The sequence below is a fragment of the Octopus sinensis genome, linkage group LG4, assembly GCF_006345805.1.
Source record: "Octopus sinensis linkage group LG4, ASM634580v1, whole genome shotgun sequence".
NCBI lineage: Eukaryota > Metazoa > Mollusca > Cephalopoda > Octopoda > Octopodidae > Octopus > Octopus sinensis.
In genome coordinates this window covers 26545773-26555772 of record NC_043000.1, presented here as the reverse complement: position 1 = coordinate 26555772, position 10000 = coordinate 26545773, and the positions used below count along the sequence as shown (strand labels likewise).

Sequence of the window (10000 nt, the reverse complement as noted above, 5' to 3'; positions counted from 1 at the left end):
TTGCTTTGTGGCAGGTTGCCCCCAGGCCAAATTTACGGTATATTGTTGTTATTTTTTTATGTTGTGTGCCCCCAGATAAGCCTTCGTCACCCGTCATTATCTGGTATGGCTGTTTTTATATATATCCAAGTACAACATATCCATTGCTTTGCCAATTGAATATGATATATATATCCAAGAATATACATCTATTATATAAAATCCGTTCGGTGTGTGGGTTTGTGGGTGTGTGGGTGGGTGTGAGGTGTGTGTGTGTGTGTGTGTGTGTGAGTGTGTGTGTGTGTCTTCTAGGATCTCGGGCATCCTCCATCCGATTGCGCCCAAATTTTATATGTAGATACCGACGGTATCAGGGCGTGTATAAGTCTTGAAAAAATTACAAAAATCGATTCCAGGTGAGAATGCGATTGATAAAGCCGTGGGAACGTGCATTTGTAAAATCGTTTTTCTTGGAATAGAAAAAGAGTGTATTTCTTCTTTTGCTGGTGTCTCAAATTTAGGTTAAATCAGTGTTTCTCAAAGGGGAGGCCAATGGGACGGTCGGACAAGTTGTTTTGAGAACATTTGGTTTAAATGTTTGACAACTCAGTACTGTCCATTGGACGGGGAGCGTTTTGCTCGTAATATATTATCCATAATAAATTATCCATTTATATTTGCCACTTGAATATAACTTTGAGAAATGTTCGCTGTTGTTTCTAGCATGTGGTACGACCTGTAAGACGCTCAACACATTGGCTCCGCATCGCAATTTATTGTGAGTCTCTATGTGTGTGTGTGTGTGCGCGCGCGCGTGTGTATGTGAGAGAGAGTATGTGTGTGTGCATGTGTGTATGTTTGTGTGTATTTGTGTGGGTGCGTGTAGGTATGTGTGTGTTATTGACGTCACAGGCATAAAGTTTCTCAAATGGATGCAGAAATTCGAAGCATTCCTTTGTGCCCAGTGGTAGAACCCTTGTCACAGGCGATAAAGGTTCGAGCTGCACACCCGGCCTTCGGCCCTTTTTCTGTTACTAAGTATTCTTAACTCAATATTTTACATACAATTATTTTTAGCTTCAGGAACCACTATTTCAAAACTGAATAATTGATAGATGGATGGATTGGCTTATACAGAACTATATTAGACAATTTATTCGACATGTTTGATACAGCATATTACGGTGTTGGGGAGATTGGGTGCTAACTCAAGCACGTCAACCAAACGAATATAAACTCCTGTGATTAATTTTCACACAATGATTATTTCACTTCCCATTCTCTCCAAATGTGTTGTCTGACAATGCCAGCTCTATGTCTTCAGCAAAACAGTGTGTGTGTGTGTGTGTGTGTGTGTGTGTGTGTGTGTGTGTGTGTGTGTGTGTGTGTGTGTGTGTGTGTGTGTGTGTGTGTGTGTGTGTGTGTGTGTGTGTGTGTGTGTGTGTGTGTGTGTGTGTGTGTGTGTGTGATCAGAACACAATACAGAAAGAACAAATTACGGTAATAAGGAACTAGTCTAACTTTTGAAAGGGAAACGGTGCAACACTAACGCTTCGGACGTTAGTTATTCTTCAGAAATTAATGAGATAAAGGAGAAACGTAAAGACAAGGGGATTGTTTGCGTGTAAAAATTACAATTCCAATGAAAAGAGTGAGAAAGAAAGTGGATAGCTAATATCCAGAGCGAATATCGATTTATCGGACGAAATCCAGAAGGAAGATCAGGAAGGAGGTCAGGTAGTTGTGTAAGTACATGTGTCAGGGAGTGTGTACGCTTAGTTGCAAGGATAAGGCTGAATTATGTTTGTGTGTATGTATATATTTCTGGTTGTATGTATACAGTAATCCCTCGCCATATCGCAGTTCACCTATCGCGGTTTATAATTTAAGCTTAAGTCGATTCCTTTGTGTTGTTCTTTTGCATTTATAACAAAATAAAAATATATAAATTATAAAAATAATAATAATAATAAAAATATACAGTACTGTTTCTACTTCGCGGATTTTTACTTATCGCGGGGTGTTTTGCAACATAGCAGCCGCAACCGTTGAAAGATTACTTTATATTTCTGTGTAAGGTATTTGAATAGAATGTTATTAGATTATGTGAGTGAAAGCAACGTGTGCATGGGTACCAGGAGATAACTGTGAAAGAATATACACGAGTGTGAGGGGTGGGGGATAAGAGTATTGGGAATATGGTGCAGGATCACACTGAGATGTCGAAGGTTCTACAATATGAACAGTGCTCTGTGAGTGGAAGGGAATCTTCATCTCGGTCTCTCTCTCTCTCTCTCTCTCTAAATATATATATATATATATCCGACGATGCCTTAGCTAACTAGACTGTGGATTCACTGACAGTGATTGCAAATTATATATATATATATTATATATATATATATATATATATATATAGATATATATATATATATATATACATATACATACATACATTCAGTCATACATACATATGTATGGTCTGCGATGTATCCATGTATGTGGATATATGTATGAATGTGTATGTATATATATATATATTATATAGAGAGAGAGAGATGTATATATGTATGTATATGCATATATATATATATTATATATACATACATACATATAATGGCACAGCACAGATGTACACTGACAAACTCATGCACATACATATATATATATGTATACGTATATAAACATATAGATATATGCATATTATATATATATTATATAATATATATATAGATATATGCTATATAGATATTATAATATATATATATGTATATATATATATATATATATATATATATATATATATATAATATATCTATATATTATATATATATATACATATATAAATATAATACATTTAATACATTTAATTACATTTAATTCATTAATAGCGAAACAATTGTCCCAAAATAATCTGTATTTTTGTTATTTTTATTTGCCCTGTCCGTGTGAGCTAACAATCGTACTGACTTTCATGGGAAACATGTATTTTGTGGTTGAAACCTTGGATAAACTGGTGCTAGAGTGAGCCATATAGTGACCACTCTCTTATATTATTATATTATATATATATATATATATATATATAGGCGCAGGCGTAGCAGTGTGGTAAGAAGCTTACTTCCCAGCCACAAAGTACCGGGAAGCCCGTCGTATATGTGTATTAACTCTTTTACTCTTTTACTTGTTTCAGTCATTTGACTGTGGCCATGCTGGATCACCGCCTTTAGTCGAGCAAATCGACCCCAGGACTTATTCTTTGTGAACCTAGTACTTATTCTATCGGTACATATATATATATATATATAAAGTTAATCCAAACAAGAAAACACAGAAAAAAACACAGCAACGCGAGGACGTGGAACAATTAAAGTATTATTTGACGCTCAGGAAAGAAGGGAAGGAGCGTTTAACGTTTCGAGCGGAGCTCTTCGTCGGAAACAAGGAGAAGGAAAGATCCCAAGAAGGGAAGACAGAGGAAAAAAATATTGTTTATATATATATATATATATATATATATATACGTGTATGTTTATATGTTTATATGTGTGTGTGTCTGTATTAAGTACCAGTTGCGTACTGGGATCTATATAATCAACTGGTTCCCTTCACAAAAATTTCGGGCTTTGTGCCTAATGTAGAAAAGAATATTTTTCTATAAGTGATTGAAATTGCACTTTTTTTTGTTTATATCTCCCGCTAAAAATGAATATTTTTATGTAAAATCTAAATACCATACAGCAATTATTCACTTTACTGAGTCTTGTTTTTTTATTATTTTCCGTAGTTTTGTTCTCTTTGTTGTTTTCTCTTATTTTTCTCTATCTGGTTTCTTTTTTCGGGGAAAACTTTACGTGCAATATTGTTGCGGCAGTTGTTGTCGTTACTGTCGCTGTTATTTTTCTTGTTGTTGATTCCCATGTCAGCCTTGATGAAGAAGAGCCATGGAGCCATGATCAATAGTATTCCAGCCATGACCATCTTGTTTTACTTCAATTTCTTTTAATTGAAATTTCTGTCGTTTGGACTACATCAAGGCCCGAAATTTTGTGGGAAAGAGCCAGTCGATTAGATCGACCCCAGTACGCAGCTGGTACTTAATTTATCTACTCCGAAATGATGAAAGGCTAAGTCGACCTCGACGGAATTTGAATGTAGCGGCAGACGAAATACCTATTTCTTTACTACCCACAAGGGTCTAAACACAAAGGGGACAAACTAAGACAAACACATGGATTATGTCGGTTATATCGACCCGAATAACTGGTACTTATTTAATCGACCCCGAAAGGATGAAAGGCAAAGTCGACCTCGGCGGAATTTGAACTCACAACGTAGCGGCAGACGAAATACCGCTAAGCATTTCGCCCGGCGTGCTAACGATTCTGCCAGCTCACTGCCTGACCCCAGTTTAATAATGAAAATTATTTTACTAAATTAATAATCATTCTTAAAATTAATTTGAACAAAAGCAGCGTTTCAACTTAAATTTATTAAGAAAAGGGTTAAAGAAGTGACACCTTAGTTAATGAAAATTACGTTATATAAAACAGGTGAGCAATCAGAAATCGAATAAAGTGAGTGGACCTTTGCTGAAAATGGCCATTTATACACGAATTGTGAAATGACTACCCCTCATCCATCTTCTCTAAATAGCTAAGACAAAATTTTTTTTTTAATCTCCTATTGTCTAATAAATGTTACTGGCAACTGAACCATCTGTAAAAATTAGGGAAAATTAATTAATATTTGAATGTTTATCAAACACGAAACACCAAATATCAATGGAAACGAGCGTTATGTTGGTCTTCAGGGCATAGTTTAACATTTTTCAATGAGAAAAGTTATGTAGGAAGGCAGATATTACACAACCATGACAACAATATTTTGTTACATAGAGCTAAAAAGAGGAATTCAGAAGTACTTTATCTAATCGACTATAAAAGAATGAAAGACAAAATTGAACTTGTGAGGATCTTAATTCAGAATGTAAAGGGATGCGAAGATATATCGCAAAGTATGTCTTTTGTTCGATGTTCGATGCCCTAACACTGTCATTAACAACATCACTGCCCTTAACATTAACAGCACCACCACCTTGTTAAAAGCAGTGGTACTTAACATCACAAAAAACGCAGCAAATTTGGGATTATGGACACGCCGCCAAAAAAGAGGATAAAAAGATAAGAAATATGGAGTCCAGGATAGCAAAGAAAATAAGTCCTTCCCTTTTTAGAAAGTTCTCGTATAAACTTCTATGTCAATGCATGGCTGTGTAGTAAGAGGTTTGCTTTTCAACCACATGGTTCCGGGTTCAGTCCCACTGCGTGGCACCCTGATGAAGTGTCTTCTGCTATAACCTCAGGCTGATCAAAACCTTGTAAGTGGATTTGGTAGACGGAAACTGAAAGAATCCCGTCATGTATGTGTTTGTGTGAGTGGGCGCGTTTGGGTGCATTTCTTGTTGTTTATCTCAAGGTCAACTTTGTTCCAGCAGATATAACATAAAAACCATTATAATCATGACGGTCGGTCCCCTATATATCCATAACTAAGCCTTATATTTTCCCAAAATGATTTCAAGTTTTAAGGTATGAATTATAATGTTATTTGAAGGAATTTAGCTACTATAACTTGCACGTCAAGTAAACGCATACCTTTTTCCTATTTGATGTTTGCATAATTACATTTCTTTGTGTGTATATGGGTGTATGTGAGTGCCTGGGACCGCTGAAGTCTACAAGTTTTTTTCATTCTCTCTCTGTCTATTTTCTATTATTCCTTTCTTTTGAAGAGCGTAAGGCTCGAAACGTAAAAGACTTTTTTCATTTTTCCCGAGGGACAAACTAATAGCCATGCTGGTTGTTCATGCACCTATCTTCGTCTTTTGTTTTTCTATAAATTTCATAAATTTTATTTTTTTATTTATTTTATTTAGTTTCAGCTCACAAATTTATAGAAAAATAAAAGACAATGACAGTATATATACGCATATATATATATATATATATATATATATAATATATATATATATATATATATATATATATATATCCTGTCAACTTAAGTACCATGTTCATCTGAATCTAAATTTTTACTGAACTTATCTACCATGCCTAGAGTATATATATATAACCGCTGGATTAACCGATAAACAAAATAAGCAAGTGTCTAGGGCATCAAGGCAAGGGGTCACCACTTATATTGTAAATGACTTACGGCACAAAAGAAATTACTTTAGACTTTCTAAAATAATATTAAAAATGTTTTATAAGATCCGAAATACAACATGAAAGTGTACACGGTGTTGTACTGTACTGTATATGGTTATATATATATATATATATATATATATATATATATATATATATATATATATATATATATATATATATATATATATATATATAATTATATGATTTGTATAAATTTATTTTATTATACATACAAAACAACACCACTGAGGAATCGGCGTGAGTTTAAATATTCAACCGCAATAAGTGAACCACGATATGGCAAGGGATTACTGTATAAATAAATTGGAAGTATACAAAAAAAAGTTTTATTTTCCATCTTACGATTAGCTTTTCTTTTACTCTTTTGCTTGTTTCAGTCATTTGACTGCGACCATGATGGAGCACTACCTTAAAGTTTTGTTTCATTTTGAGGAATAGAAATTTATTTTTTGGCTTAGATTTTGAATTACATTTATATATATAAATATATATATATATATATAGTGAAAATTTACCAAAAAGACAAACAAAAGACGAAGACGGGTGTGTAAATAACAAACAGATGTATTAGTTTAACGCTCGGGAAGTGAGAAAGTCTTTTACGTTTCAAGCCTACGCTCTTCAACATATATATATAATTATGGGGTACCAGAAGCTCAAGTGCTAAGGGCCTTTGTGGGTCTTAACCCGCCCCGGTGTGTGTGCGCGTGTGTATGTGTGAGTGCGTGTATATATATATATGTGTGTGTGTCTGTGTGTGTGTGTGTGTGTGGTGTGTGTGTATTATATATAACGGAATATGCGCATGACATTGTACCCGTATGTCCTTTAATACTCAAAGGACTTCGTAAGTATGCTCGTATATGTATATGTGTGTGTGTATGTATGCGTGTGTATGTATGTGTGTGTGTATGTATGTGTAATGAAATGTGTGCATGGCATTGTACCCGTATGTCCTTTAATACTCAAAGGATTTCGGATTGGCAGTGGAGTAACATCGACCAGAGACCATTAAGTAACTGCAAGTAATTACGTACGAAAGGGGAACGGCTGGGAGCGGAAGCTAAACTTGTCTCGCCTGGAGCAGCCCTTGACATTTCTGCCCCTTCCGCCGAGTCGAAACCCAAACAGGCTCCTAGAGCAGACCCAAAAGTGTCACCACTATAGAAACATCACTTGAAGCAGATCTCCCCGCTTCCACCACCGCCACCACCACCCGTGTCTCGACCTCGCCCACAACTACGCCTCTGGGAAAACGGCGATACAGTGGTACAACCTGGATATTGAACCAATGTCACACTCGTCGTCGAGAAAAGAGCAACATCCGGCAACACGTCCACACGGAAACAGATCCGTGCGCGCTTAGACACCCCCCGACACACACACACACTCGCTCTCAGATGCGCAATTATATGCACAAACAGATGCATAATGCGTGTATATATATACTTCTATTTATAATACGCACATCTAAATGCGTATCATCTTTTATGACTAATACACCCACTCAACCAGTCACACACGTACACACACACCCACACACACATACACACACTCATAGAACGAAACCTATTTAACTATCATGTACTAATGTCCCATACTCCTATCTATGTATCTATCGATTTATATATATATATATTTATATTTTTTTATTGCCCACAAGGGGCTACACACAGAGAGGACAAACAAGGACAGACAAACGGATTAAGTCGATTATATCGACCCCAGTGCGTAACTGGTACTTATTTTATCGACCCCGAAAGGATTAAAGGCAAAGTCGACCACGGCGGAATTTGAACTCAGAACGTAGCAGCAGACGAAATACCTATTTCTTTACTACCCACAAGGGGATACACACGGAGGGGACACACAAGGACAGACAAACGGATTAAGTCGGTTACATCGACTCAGAACGTAACGGCAGACGAAACAAGGCTACGCATTTCGCCCGGCGTACTAACGTTTCTGCCAGCTCGCCGCCTTCTAATATCTATATTAGAGGCTTCCTAACCACGTGGTTCTGGGTTCAGTCCCACTGTGTGGAACCTTAGGCAAGTGTCTTCTACTATAGTGTTGGGTCGACCAAAGCCCTGTGAATGAAGCCCTCTCTATATGTATACATATATGGGTGAGTGTGTGCGTTTGTATTAGTTGAAATTTACACAAAAACAAAAGACAGGTGTATAACCAACAAACAGGTGTATTAGTTTGACGCGCGGGAAGGTGAGAAAGTCTGTTACCTTTCGAGCCTACGCTCTTCAACAGAAAGGAACATGAGAAACTAAACAGAGAATATATATATAATGTATAGTGGTGTTCAGTAATGGATTGTCTTCCAAAGAAGAACCAGAATGAAATTCATCCATCAGCCTCGTTAAAGTTACTGTTAACCAAATTACACTGGAACTGGTGGTACGGTAGAAGGTGTTCCCTTTGCGCGGGATCGCACCGAAAGCCATGTGTCACACACACATGCACACAATTGAATTACATTTAGATACATATGAACGCACAATATGAATTAAATATGGATATGTACAGTTCTTCGCATATATATGCTTGTTATGATTGTTTTTACGTTATTTTGTATTTTTATCCGTGCTTTCTTTATTGTTTTTACGTATTTTTGAATTTTTTTTCGAGTAACATCGTCCGTTTTTCCGTCACCGTGTTGTATACTTTCGAGGTTTTCTTCCAAGGAATCTAATGCGATTGGCTTAGATTTCCCTTGGTTGGCTGCCCAGATTGGAGCAATCTCAAGATTAATCAGCCGAAATTGCGAAGATGATCTGGTTCTTGACTGATGGCTGAGAGCTTCGAAAGTCCCGTCTGTGTGTTTTTTTGCCGTCTTCAAAATGTTTCACGTTTTGTCCCAGTTTGTGTTTTTTTAACGTTTACCTACTATATTTATATATATATATATATATATATATATATATATTATATATATATATATGTATGTATATATGAAGGAAGGTTGAAAATACAATTTTAAATGCATTTTCAAACCTTCTTTCATATATAATTCCACTCGTGCGGTACCTTACAACTTCACTTTGTTAAATATATATATATATATATATATATATTATACATATTCGTTTATTCTTCCCTTGGGTTGGTCATTGACTGCGGATATGCTGGAGCACCGCCTTAAAGAATTCTTTAACCGAAGAAATCAACCCCAGAACATATTCTTTTTAAGCTTAGTACTTATTTTATCGGTTGTCTTTTGCCGAACCGCATATATATATATATATATATCTATATAATATATATATATATAATATATACATAATATATATATATCACACACGCGCGCGGCGCACACACACACACACACACACACACACAACACACACACACACACATGGTCTTCTTTCTGTTTCTATCAACCAAATCCACTTAAAAGTCTTTGGTCTGTCCAAGGTGCCACGCAGTGGTACTGAACCGGGGCAATGTGGTTGCGAAGCAAGCTTTTTACCACATAGCCACTCCTGCAAACACACACACACACACATACACACCACCGTATTTGATACCATAAAAGACACGGTCATATTAAACGCACCACAATTTCTGCAGGGAAAAAAACCATTTTTAGTGCGTCGCAGCATGTATAATAGGCCCCACTTTGTACATATAGGACCCGGATATGGGAATTAATTTTTTGAGACAACTTTTAGGGAAAGGAACGTCTTATAGGTCATCAAATACAACATGTATCTACTTGTGTGTGTGTGTTTATCCATTTCTCCCTTTCACTCCAAAACAAAAAAAAAACT

At 36.1% G+C, this 10000-nt stretch overlaps 1 long non-coding RNA gene across 2 annotated transcripts in view; it reads left to right on the top strand.

Moving 5' to 3' along the window:
* The window catches only part of LOC118762907, a 300764-nt gene that overhangs the window by 75727 nt on the left and 215037 nt on the right, over window positions 1–10000 (top strand). The gene's annotated exons all lie outside the window — the stretch shown is intronic.